The sequence below is a fragment of the Stegodyphus dumicola genome, chromosome 3, assembly GCF_044657685.1.
Source record: "Stegodyphus dumicola isolate Sdum_Otavi_A_Nest chromosome 3, ASM4465768v1".
NCBI classification, from domain to species: domain Eukaryota; kingdom Metazoa; phylum Arthropoda; class Arachnida; order Araneae; family Eresidae; genus Stegodyphus; species Stegodyphus dumicola.
The window spans coordinates 170,862,067-170,880,565 of NC_140770.1; positions in this window are offsets into that span (position 1 = coordinate 170,862,067).

The following is an 18,499-nucleotide window of genomic DNA, read 5'->3' on the forward strand; positions in this document are numbered from 1 at the left end:
ACTTTATATACTTTTCTGATCCAATTAATAAACCAAGAATTTTAAAAATTAATGTATCAAAAAACATAAATTTTTCTCAATTTTTGTTTTCTGGACTTAACCGCATTGTGCGACTCGATTAAGCCAAAGTAAGCAGTCTGGTTAAGCTTGATTTTATTGAACGTGCTTGATATTTAAATAAACTCAGTTGTCCAAAATCTATCTCCCATTTCTCGTGTCTTTCTTTCGTATGTAAACACTCACCAACACGTTTATCAAAATAGTTCATCCAGACCTATTTTGAATTTGTTTTCTTCTTCTCCTAAAAAGTGGTAATTCCCCAAACAATAAAAAAAAATTAAAGTGTTTAAAATATTCAAGCTTCTGGAAAATCTTGAATGTTCACGCATATCACATGACCGAGAAACGAAACCGGAATCATCTACTTCTGCTTAAGATTTTCCGAGACATTTCCGGTCACGTTTTACTGTTACAGATGTTCTCACTAATATGCAATCGTAGTTTAACCCCAAAAATTAATGATCGAATTTCATTGTAGGTTTCGATTTACTTTTTGCTATGCACAATCCCAATGAAGTTTTGTAAAAACACTGCATTTTGTTCTGCTCGAAAATTAGCTTGAATTACGTAAACTTTTAAGAAATGATTTAAATGAGCTTATATTAAATGTCATTTTTCAATTCTTAAAAAAAACTACAAGAATCGGAAACTTTTTACTAGTTCAGAGTTTGAAATTTTGTCCTATAACATTTGATGGATATTTCTGTTTTAACTAAGGCCTAAATCAAACTCTTACACCTCAATGTTACCTTAAAAGTGTGAGTGTTCGATTTGATTTAATGCCAGAATAAATTAAGGCAACATGGCGCGAATAATAAAAAGAATAAATTATATAAATAATTAATAATAAAAAGCGAATAATAAAAAGAATAAATTATATAATTATATAGAATAAAAGAATAAATTAATTTCTTTAATATTAAAATTAAAAGAGACTTATTTATTCAATTGAAATTAGTCCCCCATTTACAAAAGGATCCAAGAAAAAATAAATATGTGTAACAGAGGTTTATAAATACATAAATAAAAAATGCGTATTTGATGGAGATGTTAACGGGGCGCGAAAAAAAGGGAAATACCTAATTATAAATTCGTAACATTAAAATTAAAGACTCACTTATTCAAATGAAATTCGTTCAATTTTCAACAGCATAAAATTAAAAAAAAAAAAAAAAAAAAAAAAGAAAGAAAGAAAAAGAAAAATTGAAACAGTTAGCCAAAAAAAAATAAATAAATAAATAAAGTAAAAAATTATTTCGTATGTAAAGCACGCATTTCTCGAAATTGGAATGAATATCTCTTCTGAAAAGGGCCCACCAGCGGCCGAGCGGTAAAGACGCTGAACACTGGTAGTTCGGTCTGAGGTTCGAATCCCGCGAACGGGCTGGCTGCATGGGCGTTTTCGTGGTTTTCCCCATGTGTAACGTGCATACGAGCCAGTTTCCCTTAGAAAGTCCTCCACGAAAGGCATACCTCCCTTTAGGCAGATAGCCCTCGTGTACTTTGCCATAATTAAATACACCACACCACACCACACCTCTTCTGAAAAGAGACGTTTCCAAATGGACAAACACACTTTTCGAAATGCGTTACGACTTTCCCGTGACTTCAAAGCAATGCCAAGCAAAGATTTAAGTCTATTGATTTATTAATGCCTCTCTCCTTTTTAAATCACAAAAATACAGACTTTTAATGTATACTTTGCATTCTGTTCTATTATTGTTTTATTTTTATGTATAATCTGAATTTGGGAAACGAAGTTTCAAATCTAAATAAGAAGAAGTAATTATGTTAATGGCTTAAACTTTACATAATAAGAACAATTATACTACTGATATAGTTACAAACTCGTAAAACAAAGCATTATTCCCTCTGTATAAGAAAACTAAAGATATTTTCACATTTCTAAGTACTTTTAGAAAGTCCTTAGAACTCTTTTCCATCTTAGGTGGTTAAGTGGTGGGCTTAATACCCGGTTTCATTCTGTACGGATTTCTTTGCTCTCTTAAGAATAATTTATTAACAAGTGAATTATACAAACCACTTCTAACTGTATTAAACTACTTCTTTTACTTAGATTAGACATTGAGAAGTAGTTAACTATAATTTTTACTTCATTGTACGAAGAGAAAGGAAGTATTGTAATCGCAAAAAATTTCGGGTACCATATTTCAACGAAAATATTCATGAGGTCATAGAAGGGTCATAGAGTTTCATGAGGTCAATTGCATAGAGACATTTTGGAATGAATAAATGTAAAAAATAAAATAAAATATATGTGTATGTAAAATCTTTTTTTAAAATTTGTTCTATAACATCCTCATACTTCCGTTAGTGATCCTATGCATTTAACAGCAGAGGCTCTTTACTAAAAGATAGATACTACAGTCACGTTTTCTGCAACTTATATGATTAGTTTCCTCCAGCAAGTCCTGAGAGAAATGAAGTTAAGTAAGGAACGAAATATTAAGGAGAATAAGAAACAGAGAAAATTATTTCTGAAAACAACTTCTTGTTACTATCTGCAATAAAAAAATAAACAATTAATTGAAGAAATAAAACCAGAAACGAATCATAGAATGGCTTTCTGAAAATCTGTTCTAGAAAGAATTGAAATTAAACTTAATAACCAAATTTCAAAGACATTTATGAACATGAGAAGCTTCAGAAAAAGTCTACTTCACTTATTGAATATATTTTTAATACTATTAACAAGAAAACCTGAAATTCTAAAAAGAAAAATTTTTGAAAGTCGAACAATGCTGAAAAACAATAGATTTAAATATAAATTTTTCAACACAGTTTCACTCCTTAAAGCAAAATTTTAAAACTTGTTTGATTTCGTATGTATCTCATCGGTGATAAACACAATAAATTTCCCAGAAATTTTATGCTGAATTTAGAAGCAATAGAGATTACATCATTAATTAAGGAAAAATCATAAAAATGACAATTACTCATAAAGGTACATGTAGAATTTTTATGAAAATGACTCAGGGTATACAACACATAATAAGGTATAAAATAACATGAAAAGAAATTAAGACAATTACGGCATTATAGAAATTAGTATATGTATAAAATGAACAAATCGGATATGTCAGTTTGGTGCAGGAAAGTTACCTTCAATATAGAGTATGATCTCACCTAGAAGCAATATAACACATGCAGTGATGTAAGATGCTGCCAATTATGCATTCTCAGTTCCGTAGGAAGTGAGAGCTATTACTGTTCATCACGCTTGCGATTGCAAAGCAATTGCAAGCCTGATAAAGGTCTGAAGAGGAGGATTGAGAGCAGCTATATGTCCTACTAAAGCATCTCAAACATACTCGATAGAATTAAGGTCCGGTACGGCCACTCCCTGCGCTGAAATGTTTGCTGCTGAAGATAATCATCCACGATACGAGCCCTTTGCAGTTTGGCGTTGTCGTTCTGTAGCCTATTGTCCCGGCATAAGGCCTACTATCCCAGCATAAGGCCTACTGCCTCAGCATAAAGCCGTACATAAGCATCAAGGATGTTGTCTGTATAGACCTGAGCATTCATGGTTCGACGTGGAATGACATGGTGACATGGAGGTCTGCGCAACCACCCACTGAAAATGTTCAACTGCCAACCTCAGACGTTGCTTTCTATGACGTGACGTATTGTCTCACAAATGGTTGGTACAAACCTCCTCCTTGAAGCCTTCTACACACAACTGACGTTAACACCAGCGTTCCATTGGCTATAGCAAGAGAGAATCTGAGTTGAGGTTATATTCCTTCGTCCGCAGGACAACAAATATCGATCATCTGCCCTCTTTGGCTGGTGTTGCGGTTGGCCGTCTTTGGCTGAACCTCCTGGCTGCGAAGTCTGTGGTTAGAAATTTTCTTCAAATTCTCTGAACCACAGAAAGACTCAAATTAAGCATCTGGATACTAGTTTGTTCACTTTGTCCTGCTCCTAGTTTTCCAATAGCTCTACATCGCAGTTCTTCGGGAAAATGATGCCTGGAGGTCATTGTTACAAATAAGCTATCCCAGATTTCCTATCTGAGTATTGAAAGCTTTCTCTGAAATCTATTGAATCTATCTACTGAAGGCTTTCTCTGAAACAATCAATTTTATGCTCCTGGTATACATGACGTATTTTGATTGCAGAGCTACTAATTTGCATACTGCAGTTTTACTCGGTAATTTCTAGTTGACAGCATATTCAAATTTTATACGAATTGGCAAATTTTTTAACAAGTTATCTCTATTTTTGTGATATTTCTTTAATTTTTGGAAACCGGTGTATTGGCATAAATTTATTTGACTCTACAGAAATGTATTTAATTGTGTTTCTTTTCCTTGTAAGACAACACGTGACAAACAATTTTCTGTAGAAACATACTTGCCACACTTAAAGTAAATGTGCCACTCTTATCTCTGATAACAGTGTTTTCGTTTTTATGTAAATATTATTAAGGCATTCTATTTCATCCTCTGTTTATTGGGTAATACCTAAATAAGGGGTAATATTTCTAATGTTTCGAAACTTTTGCTATAGTTGAAATGAGTTCATGACGAAAGTGTGTTTTCTCGCTGAAAGTATCTAATTCACGTACATGTCTTTCTACAGTGAACTGTTTGGCACGTGTTGTTCAAAACAGAAAAATAATTTTAAACTTTTGCTTCCTTGTACAAACTAAAGGAAATATTGCAATCGCAAAAAATTTCTGCTATCAGATTTCAAAAGGAACATCAATTTTGACCGTTCCTGAAACTATTGTTAGTCCAAAGGGGCTTTGTCACTGAAGGACTATTGTTTTCGTTTTGCGATTTTGCATTGAATCACTATAAATGTCCGTTTCACTTTTCAAACTGTTGCCACCAAATGTTAGAGTCCTGCATTATATTTGAAGAAAATAAGGAAAATTCCACATAAATGTATGTATATGTCTCGCATTGTGATAAAGCAACGGTACCTAGAGCCATCCAATTTTGAATGACGTAATACTCCTACGAATATGGGCATGCGGAAGACCAAATCTGAAATTTGAAATTTGTTTTATTATGGATTTCATATTTTGTAAAACTTCAACGAATTTTTCAGTAACAAACTCACCGATTTCAAAGCGAGCAACGGCAACACTCTACGAGGGGCGGGGGGACTTTTTTATCTCCAGCGCCGCGGAACTGTATATCGGAAATTCTAATGATATACTCATTTTGAAATTATTTTGCGACATTGCTATTGAAATGAATTTTATGGTTTAAGTGCAAAGAACAGAATATTTAATAAATAAAGGTAACACAAAAAACGTTAAAAAAACGCCCCTTTGGACGTAATTTAAAATCTGAAACCTTTCAGATTTTTTTAAAATTCTTTATTTATTTTTTTTTCTCATGACATCTATACATGCCGACAGAATAAAGAATTCTTTATTCCGAAACGGATTCAAACTGGATTTTTTTCGTGATATTTGCTCGTAAATACATTCTTATGTATCTTGTACAACTCAAAAACTATTAGCCGTAGAACGGTGAAATTTTGTATATGTGTCTGCTATAACATGTAGTTGTGCACTTCCCATTTTTACTGCAATCGGCAGTACAAAAAGTGTATGTATACACTTTTTTTAGTGTATGTATACTCTTACCTTACCCAGCTTAAAAGCCCTTATTCGTCCTTTATTTTCGCAATCGTTGGTCGAAGTCCTGTGTTTCCGATTATAGAAGAGTTTTTAAAGACAAAAATGGGAATTTCAAATTTAAAAAAAAAATTATTTTGGACGAATTAGAAATCTAACTTTTAATGTGGTCTCTGGTTCCCATACTTATTTTTAAGAAGAAAAGTAAGAAAGAAAACTGTAACAAATTTGACTCCCCTACGACAGAAAGTGACGGGGATATTTAATTTCAAAATTTGAGCTTTTTGATGTAACTTTCACTTGTCTGGAAGAATCGGTTAATTAAGTTAGAGTAACTCGAGGAAATAGTTTCAATGAAATGCAGCAAAAAATGTGTATAATTTAAAAGGCTGTACAATAAAGTCATGTGGTGTCCATGTGATGTGGTCAGATAAAAGTCATCGCTTGAAAAGATGGTTCGCATGTGATTAGAATTAAAGTTGACTATAATATTACAGTCGACTCGCACATATAATATTACAGTCGACTTTTCGTTAATTTTGAGTTATTTGTAACGCTTGAACAAGTTTTGTGTTCCTTTGTGGCATACCTTCTTTTTTTACTTCGTAAAAACTTGATAAACTGTGTATGTAGTACTAAAGATTTCTACGAATCCATTAAATAGGTAGACAAATCAAATACAAAAGTGTAAATATGGGGACGATATAGATATGTAATTGCACCGATTCATAACATCATCTTATTTTAATTTTTATATTTGATCTATCTTCCATGCATAGAAACAGAGCATGTGCAATGACCTGAAAGCCATAAAAAATGTAAAATAAAAAGTGCCTTTTAGTACGAAAGTAGTTAATATTTTCAAATTAAAAATCAAGGCCTCTAAACATTAATTTTTTAATTTATGTGATCAAATAAACTTTTTATCTTTCAGCTTTTTATGTATGCGTTTGATGACATGTAGAAAGATAAAGTAAATATAGAAGTTCTAAAATCCAAGTAATTTTTTTTAAGAAACAGCTCATTTAAGCTTGCTACAAGTGAACAGCTAAATAAGACTCAAGAATAAAATAAATAATAATAAAAGCAAATTACGTTTCGTATATAAGTCTCAAAAGTTAAACCCAAAGATTAATAAAAATAAAGTAAAAGTGCTCATTATGTAAAAATATATAAAAATACGGAAGTTTTCAAATACACATTAGAGCTTGAAATTTTGTTTGAAGTTGTGGGAAACTTATGCGGAAAGGTCAGAGTTCCACAGGAACATAAGTAATCCTTTTTCCACTGTAATAAAATGTATCTTAACTCCTGCATAGAAAATTACCTACGTAGGCCTTAAGTTCTCCAAATCCAATAAGTAACTTTTAATTCCATTGTAAATATGATGACAAATGAACGGAAAAGGTTAATCTGTCAGTATATTGTCCAAATAAGAACTGCTAAACTAATATACAAGAAACGTAAAGAAGAAATGGGAAATAATCAGTCTTTCTTCAATGCTATGCAAAACTCTCTGTTTAAAGCTTTCTGTGACTTCTTAGTGATTTATGTTTTAGGTCAACAGGGTCTTGAGTGTAACTGGACATCGCAATTTTGAGTAAATAAACTTTCTATTTCAAGATTTGAAACTTGAGGTGCAAAAATATGAAAGGCATATTAAACACAATAGAAACTGTTAATAGAATCATGCTGAAAATAGAGGCCATAATTCTCATCGACTTAGAATAATACCTGTTGTACCATGACTCAAAATGTATGTCACCTAGCTTGGGCTATAAATACATTTTTTATTTAATATTTCATATTTACAACTACAAATTTCGATTCAAATAGAATTGCCATAGCTGATTTTCCTGTATGGTAAAAACTTACGCCGAAAGTTAAAAAATATGCCTTTCCGTAGAGCTTAACACTAACAGAACTTAATTTTTAAAATTAGAACTGACAGAGACCTACAACAATGCTATTAGAAAAATAAACAAAACTAAATAAACAAAATAATAAGTAAAAAATCTGAAAGGCTTCAGACCCGTTATCTTCGTCTTCTTATACTCTATTATGAAGTATCATTTTCTTAGCACTTAGGCCATATGTAATTCAACACCAAAATTACAAACATTTTAAAAGCAGTATACGTTTATAGTTCCCGATGCAGCGTTTAGTGTTGGCACACATTTATTTATTTATTTATTTATTTATTTTATTTTATTTTTTCAGTTTGTCATATCAATATTCAGTTTTCTTACTAAGATGACAAAACTTGTCATCATTAACGTTTTGCGTGTTTACTTTACTCATTAAATATCACTTTGTTGGCGCCTATACCACATCTCGCGCGCTGGAGATAACAATGTTTTAATCCGTGCAGTGTTGCCACTGCTCACTTTGAAATCATCGAGTTTGTTAATCAAAAATTCGTTAAAGTTTTACGAAATGGGAAATATATAAAATTCGAAATTCAAAATCTTGACTTCCAGGAGCACATATTCTGATGGAGGACTACTTTACTCAAAACTGGATGGCTCTAGGTGCCGTTTATTTTTTCACAGTGCGAGAAACATGCATACACTCATGCAGATTCTTCCTTAATTATTTCTTTAAATACAATGCAGGACGATATTATTTACAGGCAACAATTTGAAAAGTGATGCAACGCATTTAAGTGTTTCGAAACAAAATGTTGTTTTGAGATGAATACTCCATTCGGGACTAACATCCCTTTTGGTGCTATAAATGAAAAATTAAGGGATTAAATTATTTGCAAATAATTTAATAATAAATCAAAATACCTAGCACATTTTTTATTTAGGGCTTAGGCTAGAATTATGATTTTATTCAAAAATTAAAAAGCACAGGAGACGGGCTCCGAAGTGCTCAGTCTGATTGCTTCATACCGAGCTATGGTGCGAAAAAAAGAATGTTTTTTCATTGATCAAAAACCTTAGTCATCTGATGAAAATAAAAAAAAAATTTTACCATCATCCTCTGGATCTGTATTCAGACATCCCACAGAAAGGTGGATATCTGAGTACCATACAGAAATGGATGTCTCTTACTCTCCCTCATACTACCACCAAACACACTAAAGAAATTTGGAATCGAAAGATTTTACGTGCTTCTTTTCCTCATAAACACGATAATCATTCTTATCCATCCTTTATTCGGAATTCGAACTTTTAGTTTCGGTATGAGAATTGCCTTCATTCACCAGCATACTGATTAGCTAAATCTGAACGAAGATACTGATTAATAGAATGCAGATACTGATAGAATACGATTAGTTCTTGTATGAAGTTGACTGGTTATAGGAGGAAAGCAATTTTTCTTTCGTCTTGTAATTAATTATATATAATTTACAATTGAAATTATCTCTTGCCATGGAATAAGAAAATAATTCTTTCGAATAAGAATTTAATATTAAGTTTCTGTACTGTATTATAATTTTTGGTCACCTAAAGGAGATAGTGGTTAGTAATTCTGATTACTGTACCGAAGGGCGTGGATTCGAATCCCGGAGAAGGATGGATGATTGTAAATGTATAGTGTTCCTGCGGCATGGGGTCACTCTACATATATGACAAGACGAATGGCTTCTCGTGTGGTTTGGTGGTAGGAGAAGATGGAGGGAGAGACCCTCAGATCCATCTCCCTGGTGTGCTCTCTCTCAAAATTTGGGTGGAACTGGACGAAATCATACTGTCACCTATATGATGCTCAAGGCAGACATAATCATGTACCACGACATACATAATCATGTACTTCTTGCCACGAAACATTTCGTAGGCTTGTTCTGATCAGGTCAGGCAAGTGAGATTAGTCACAACAACAACATAAACTTTGTGTCCATTACATCTGTACCTCCAAATCAATACCCAGTTCCTCTGAACAACTAACATTCAGTTTTTAGTTTCATTCAAAAGTCTTGCGCTGTTTGTTGTATGCCTCTTCCCTTCCTCCACAAGGAAGACAAGTACTCCTGATTATTTCCATTTTAAGACACACAGTAAATTTTATAAAACTGTCATCTAACCTTATTTGATCGATGCTTTTTATAGCCATCCTGAAAAATTAATTTAAATAAGAAACGCATGCAAAATAAAATGGCACCGCATACTTCTCTGAATAAGCCGAGAAATTTTGGAATAGTTTCTAAAACTAAATTATGGGGATCAGTTTATCTCTAATAAAACGTAGGAATTTTTCCTTTGCCGGACGCAAGCGTTAAATTGCAAAATACAGTATGTTTTTATTTCTTTAGTTTATATCTTATAAAAACTTATTTTTAACTAAATGAGTTATTGGTGTTTGAAATGAATAGTTTTATATTCAAAATTATTTATATTGCTAGTGTGTTACAGCCAAAACAAAAAATCTGATATTGGCGAAATCTGCGGCCACAAGCTACCGTTATTGATCTGGGCATTTCAGGTAATTAATTCGTTTCTCTTCTCTAAAATTTATTTCTTACTTACAAAGAAATGCCAAGCAGCCAAACTGTTATTAGAATTTTCAACAAACACACTAATCTGTAGTTTGAAATTTACTATATAGAATTACTGTATTTTTGCTCATCTTTCGGACAAAAACCAAAATGGCATGGAAATTAAGATCAGCATAGGTACCACAGATGGCACGAAAGGCAAGGTTTGGTTAGGTTCATTTTATTATGTCAAAGCACTCGAGAGCTATCTGCCTAAAGGGGAGTGATACTTTCATGGAGAACTTTCTAAATTAAACTGCCTCGTACTAGAACTGGCTAAAGGTACAGTTACAAAGGAATACATACATAGGAATGTACATAGGCCGGTACCTAGGAATTAAAGACGTTACAGTTCGGGGCAAAATGTAGCCAAATGGTAGCCACGTTTGGTGACTTTTGGTTATTTCTCGCCAAATTTAGTGATAAAAATTAGTCGCCAAAACCATTGCTAGCTTGCGTTTGATGACATAATCATTTACCTAATATTAAATGGACCTGCCCTTGTAATCTTATTTTTTTGGGGAGGGCTTCTCGTTTTTGAGGCAGTTCATATTATATTATAGAAGACATGCTATGATTTTCGATATAATTTCATTAAAAACAATTAGATATATACAAAATTCTTAACAATATGTTCAACAAATACAGATAATGTCTCATTACCCACAACTAATTTCTTAACCAAATTTCAGTCTTTTGCTGTACAAAACATATTTTCCTTTATATCTAAAAAATGAATGCAGTTTTTAAATCAATGCTGTTCTAAAGACTACAGAAGCGTGTAACCATTATTAGTGACATGAAATGCTGTAAAATTAATTAGAATGTTTATTAAAACCTAATAAATCCACACATTATTTCAGTAAAAGTTTAGTACTCGTTATCTGGTACATTCTTTACTCATGAGAATTTTTACATATTATCACTATTTTATTTGAAAAAAAGGAAATTCATTTTAGATCAATAAATTGCTTTTCAGACTGATGAGAAACATACAAATAATTTTCACCGTTATATGAAAAAAACAGTAATGAATTTTGTACAAACTATATGTTCTGACCCTAGTAGCTTAAGAATTATAAAACGTTTAAAACTAGGAATCCACAGGGTATTGTTTCATATTATACCTAAAATTCATTTTGATTAGTAATTAGAATTGCGAATTTCATTGTTAATACATCACTTACTCAGAGCTACCATTCACCATTAAGAAAACATTATGAGTATTAAATCCTTTGAAGAGTTTATCATTTCAAAATCTATTCACTTAACCACTTCAAAAAATTTCAAAGCTAGAATTCTCTAAAATGTTATCCCACACAATATATGAAATTTATTTCCACTATAAATGGGAATATCATTGTCACTTTCTCTAGTTTATAATCAAGCAAAGCATTTACGATTAACAATCATTAAGGACAGCGGGGGAAAAAACTGAAATTTAACTTGATATTATATATTTTGTTCAAAGCTGTTTCAAGTTCTGCTGAACAGGAATCTATTAATAAGAAATCCTTCCTCTCTTACAAGGCTGGAAAAGAAAATAAGAAGAAAGTGTGAAAAGGTTTTTCCTAATTCGTAATAAGTCCGTAATAACAATGTTGCAATTTCTGCCCGCGAAAAGGAAATCTTCGACCTTTGCAATGACCCTGAGATCATAATCTTCAACCTGTCTTTGATATTACGAGGAAATGCTAGAACTGGAACATAGGCGGAGATAGGCAGCTTCTCGAGATATTTCATATTCTTTAAAAATATTACCATTCACGCAGAAAGACGCATTGTATCTATGAATATGAATAGTAAAAGTGAAAGATTCGAAATTGATAATTCAGGACACATGATAGATGTTAAAGAATTCCGTTATTTTTGCTTTTCTATAAATACGTCGCTCAGTATGGAAAATAATAAAACCTATACTTCTTTCCCATTTCCTGTAAGCATTGTTTTTTTTTTTTTTTTTTTTTCCAATAAAAATTTGTCTGGTTTCAATGAAATTGCCTTTAAAAAAAAAAAAAAAAAAAAAAAAAAAAAACCTTTTTTTCCTTAATTTTCTCAACAATTTTCTTTCCCCAGAAAATTAGATATAGTTTTGGCATAAGCAATCATGAGAATAGGTGAAACATTTTATTGGTATATTGATAGAATAAAGTAAATATTTAGAAATTATTGAAGAAATTGTACCTATCTGAGACTCTGAGAATTTGTGTTCATATCGAAAAAGAAAATTACGTATGTTATTATTTGTAATATTTTATAATACAATCATAATATTGATTCCAAGGATTAATTGCCCTCTGTTAGTTAATGGTAACTCAATTCTAGAACCTAGTTTAAAAATAACCAAAGTTTCTAAAGCGTCTCACAAGACTTAATAGTGTTGTAGGATTCTGCTATGTCCATAAGCTTGAGCCAATACCCTGCATACCCTACTACATCAGAAGCGAGTTATTGTTTTAGTCTAAAGCAGCGGTTCTCAACCTTTTGACTAACGCGTACCATCTAAATAAAAATTGAACATCTTTAGTACCACCACTACCACTCTTGAACAAAGCTCAGATCGCATAAATTTACGAGTGTTAGAGAAAACCTCAATCAGGATATTGGAGTTTTAATTTTTGAATTTAATAGTTAACAACAACAAAACAAAACAAAAAAATCTGAAATGTTTCAGATTTTAAATTAAGTCCAAAAGTACGTTTTTTAACATTTTGTGGGGCCCACCAGCGGCCGAGCGGTAAAGTCGCTGAACACTGGTGGTTCGGTCCGAGGTTCGAATCCCGCGAATGGGCTGGCTGCATGGGTGCTTTCGTGGTTTTCCCCATGTGTAAACGTGTATATGAGCCAGTTTTCCTTAGAAAGTCCACCCCGAAAGTATCACTGCCCTTAGGCAGATAGCCCTCGTGTGCTTTTCCATAATTAAATACATCACATCACATTAACATTTTGTGTGTTACATTTATTTATTAAATATCCCGTTCTTCGCACTTAAACCATAAAATTCAGTTCAACTTCAATATGGCAAAATACTTTTAAAATGAGCATATCTTTAGAATTTCCGATACAGAGACTCACGCGCTGGAGATAAAAATGATTTTTATGTACAAAGTTGCCATGGCTCGCTTTGAAATCCTTGAGTTTGTTAATCAAAAATTCGTTAAAGTTTTACAAAATAGGAAATCGATAATAAAACAAAATAAAATTTCAAATTTGTTTTTCCACATGCCTATATTCGTAGGAGGATTACGTCATTCAAATTTCGATGGCTCTATGTACCGTTGTTTTATCACAATGCGAGAAATAGACATACATTTATGCAGATTTTTCATTATTTCATTTCTTTAAATATAACACAGGGCGATAATACTTTGTGGCGACAGTTTGAAAAGTGATTCGCCGTTTGTAGTTAATCGACGCAAAATCGCAAAACGAAAACAATTGTCCTTCAGGGGCAAAGCCCCTTCGGACTAAAAATACTTTGCTGCTTTGCGTACCACCTATTTTTCTCTTGCGTACCACTAGTGGTACGCTTACCACCGGTTGCGAACTCCTGGTCTAAAGCAATGACAAGAGTTTAAGAAGATTAAAATAATCCTTATTATTTAACTCTTAAATGAACAGATGGAACTACTTGTGAGGCAGATGGACCCCTGCTACTTGCGGGTATTTCAATTAACATTAAAAAAAGTTAAATTTCAAATATAGATAACGTATTCTGAAACTACACACGGTATAGACAACTTAATATGGCTCAAGATAGTTTATGGCGTATATTTAAAAGTCGATTGGCAAAGTGGCTAACTTTGGCAGAGCTGTAGATAGTAACTAACAACAAGACGAGACTGCCAGAAGCTGTAACTCTAAAACATTCACACTTCAGGTTAAATACACAATAACTAATGTGTATGCTATTAAGACCTACAGAAAGAAGAAGTTAAAGTAAAGGTCCAGCTCATAATAATTGCGCGGTTAACATTAAAATCCTATAATGGGTGGAACTTTCAAATTTTTGTTTTGCAAAATATAACCAGTATATCTCCCTTCGATGTCTAAAGCTGAAAAAATTTCTGAATTTCTGTATATCTTTATGAAAATATGTTATTCAATGAAGATTTTGAAATAGAAATGATAAAATACAGGCCTTCTTTCTATAAAAAAGCAGACTTTCTTTTATAAAAAATACAATTATAAAATCCATTTCTGTTTATATGCATTCATGTATAACATATATATAACAAAAATATTTAACTTGTTGTAGATGATGACGCCTGGATAGAAATTCTGGCAGTCATGGTGGGTTCTTTATTCTTGGTAAAACATTCTCTTAACACGCACATCTTCTGGCGAAAGACACGCCTTGTTCCATAATTATTAACTTTCTTTTAACATATTCACAAACTTATGATTGGCAATAGAACAGAGGCAGAGGACATCAAGAAAGAACAGAACACACAGAAACATCAGAAGTGCGTGAAGATTATGATACTGTTAAGTTTGGTTAATTTAACATAAGTCAAACAACAAAATAAACAACAAAAATTGTTTGACTTTAATAAGTCAAACAACAAAAATCAGCGTTATATTTTCAAATTTTCACAGGACTAGTTTCAATGGTTTCAAGGAAAAAATAACTACACACTAAAAACTACAAACTTTTTTTTTCCCACTTTTGCACCTGAAGATGATGATTTTCAATGGTTTCAAGGAAAAAATAACTACACACTAAAAACTACAAACTTTTTTTTTCCCACTTTTGCACCTGAAGATGATGATTCGGTAAAACCACCGAAACTAGTCCTGTGAAAATTTGAAAATATAACGCTAATTTTTTTTGACTTCTAAATTAATATTCGTTCGGCGTGTTATTGTATTTTAATTAAATTTGGTTTTTTGAATATGACAAAACACATGAAGGCTATCTGTCTGAGAAATCTGTCTATCTGACTAAATGGAAATTGTTTGCAAATTGGATGCCTTCGTGGAGTACCTTTTAAGAAAAACTTACTGTTATTCATATTACATGAGGGAAAACCCACAAAAACCAACTATATAGCACACACTTGTCTGGGCTTGAACGCGGGACGAGTAGCTAATATTCAGGGATCTTTACTCCTTTACTGATGAAACGATTACGATATTGATACTAAACTAAAGTTAAAAACATTATGATTCTTTCTTTTTCCACTGATTGATTAAAACTTTAGGTTTGTAAATTTTTCATTATTCTTCGACAAAAGATCTCAACTTCACTTTTGCCGTTATATAAGTTCCTATGTTAGCATTATACACAAAAAATGCGCCAGAGATTTATTTTGTAATGATGCACTTGGGAAAAACTTACTTCAAGCACATTAATAGTTTTAGGATAAAAAATGTAAAATAACTGAATACAAAAGGAAACATAAAGAGCTATTACAAGTAAAGTTACCTATTCTTTAACTGCTTTACGTATATGTAATAAATGAATTTAGAGTGGTCCTGTAGAAGATGAAGAAGATAAATTATGCTGGATGCCTAGTCATCACTTCCATTTAGGTGTAACTTTGCTGAATAATAAATGCGATGAAATGTAAACATAGAAATAGAGGCATCAGATATTTAATTATGTCATATATAAGTCTCACTCATTTTTTTAACATATACAATCTCCCCGTTCGCCACAAACATACAACAGGGGTCTTACAAATGTAAATTAATTAAAGCATTAAATATCGCATGCATAATGCTTTAATTAATTTACATTTGATTGAGCAAAAACAGAGACCAGTACTCTAGACTTAACAAAAAAAGTTAAGTTCACTGGCTTAGTCACGCCAATCGTTTTGCAAATTGTTTCACAAACATAATCTTGGACCATCGAAGGTACGACAGGGAAAAATTAAACGTTCCACGTTTTGAGGTAATTTTTTTTACCACTCACATAAATTACTTGTTTTGGGATAAAAAATGTACAATTCTTAGATTGAAACGAAACAGGTAACTCTCAAATTTACCGTGAGCAGATAAAAATTGAGATACTTTAAAAATAATAAAAAGGAAAGATTAAATGCAATCTGTGCTAAATAGAAGGAAGCAACTTTTTAGTGCCCTTAGCCAAGATGCCAATATGAAATATACTTCTCATTCCACTTATATAAAAGTTTCTTATAATAAAAGGGCTTCCAATAACTTTTTGGATTGGTAAGATTGATATCAATAGGTAAATTTAAAGCATCCTTAATTAAGAAATTAGCTCTCTCGTTTCTATGGATACTATTGGAAATAGGGTCAGTTTGAATGTTTAGCAGACATCAGACCACACCTTGAGGATACTGTCTGATTATACTTGATCCACTTGATAACAAGATAAATACAGTCTCACACGTTGCAGTAATATAATTGGTAAGAAAGCGAAGCAGCGGATTACTAGTTAAATTGCCAATTAACTAGTAATCCGCTGCTAGGCAGACGAGAGAATAGCGACTCAGATTAATAGCAGTGAATCTGATAAACTTTCTTGGTAGAGGGACATAGTTCTGCTTGATTACTTCTAGTTAGTTACTTTTTTTTTTCATTTAAATGCTTTTAAATAGTCAAATAAAAGAATTCAGTGACTTTCTTGCCGTTGTGCATATACGGCATAAAAAATGAAATTTTTCTGTACCTCCCGTTTCTAAACCGATTTGACGAAACATAACGATTTGAAAGAATTGTCTCGAAAGCGTCTCTTAAGATATACATTAGATTTAAAATAAAACAGAAATTTTACATAGGTATTTTGACACAAAATCGTATTTTTTCCATAAAACGATAGACTGATTTTTTTTCAATCATTCGATTCTACAATTAAAATTATGATTAAATAATAAATTTTGTAAAATTTGGTAATAAAATTAAAAGTTATCTTCGCGTAATAGCAATCTTGGCGAAATTTTTAATTTATGTTAACTTATTTTCCTTTCCTTTCATTGTGCATAAACGGAAGAAAAGGTGCATAGTTCATTCTTTCAAATAATTCAAACAAAGTGCGTAAACTATACTTGACTTTATTGTCGCTTATAACAAATATGCCAAATTTAAAAAAAAAAAAAATCTATATATTCACGTGTAGCTTGGGAAATTTTGCATAAAAAAAGAATTAAAATTTCCGAAACAGTTATAAAAATTGCTAAAAAGTCTAAATTAAAAAAATTAAGCAGAAAATATCTGCGAATTTTTTTAATTGAACCTAAATTTCGAAATGTGAAAAAAGTTATCAAGTAAATTTAATAAAAAAAGAGATATTAATAAATATAAACCAAATTGAATTAACATTGAGGAGCTGAAATTTTGAGAGATAATTTAAAAAAAAAAAAATCTCATGCTATTTTTGCAAAACTTAGCTCTTTGGCATAATTTGAGTCGTAGAGTCAAAACATGGAAAAAAAATCGGTATGTCATTTTAGAAAAAGTCTGATTTTGTGTCAAAATACATATGTTTTTAACAGCGGTACATATAAATATAATATATATCCTAAGTTGCGCTTTTGAGACAGGAAAAACACAAGTGAAATTTCATCAGTCCGCCAGTAGGACGAGAGATATAGAACTGCCCCTTTTTTTTCGTGTGTACACATTTTATATCATTTGTATTACATTTATAATTATATGACAATAGTTTTGAAATGGCGCACATTTTGTCTTCCATTTTTGGAATAAAATGAAGAAATAACCAAATTAAAAATGAGACTTTCAGAGTTATCACAAAGTAAAATTAAAAATTTACTTTATATAAAAATTCAAGATTGTTTTCAATAGGGAAATGTTGTTGTGGATTTTAATTATTTTGGAGATTCAGCCTTCAAGTACTTTTTGTAGTTTATTAATCATTTGCAGATATGAATTTAGCAGCCTTGAAATTATTTCGGGTAAGAATTTTGTAGAAGTTTTCTTTGCTCCAAAGCCCACCTGCGGTCGAGCGGCAAATGTCGCTGAACACGCCATTTTCGTGGTTGTCCCCCATGTGTAACATGTATACGAGCCAATTATGTTTAGAAACTCCTCCACTAAGGCATCACTTTCCACAGGTTATACGTTGCCGTAATTAAATAAACTAAACCAACCTTTCCAACAAAACATTTACTGTGTTAAATTTTATTAAATTCTTCTTGATATCTGTAATTTATAAAAGAAAATGAATGTTCTAAATTAAACTCTTATAGTAAATCAAACATGGAATAGGCTACTTTCACAATCTCTCGGATTCTCACTTTTCTTGTAATAAATTAATACTTCAAAATATCTTAAATTACTGTTTTAAAAAAATCTAAAATCTAAAACCTCACATAAACTCATAAAGCAACTTTGTTTTATTTATA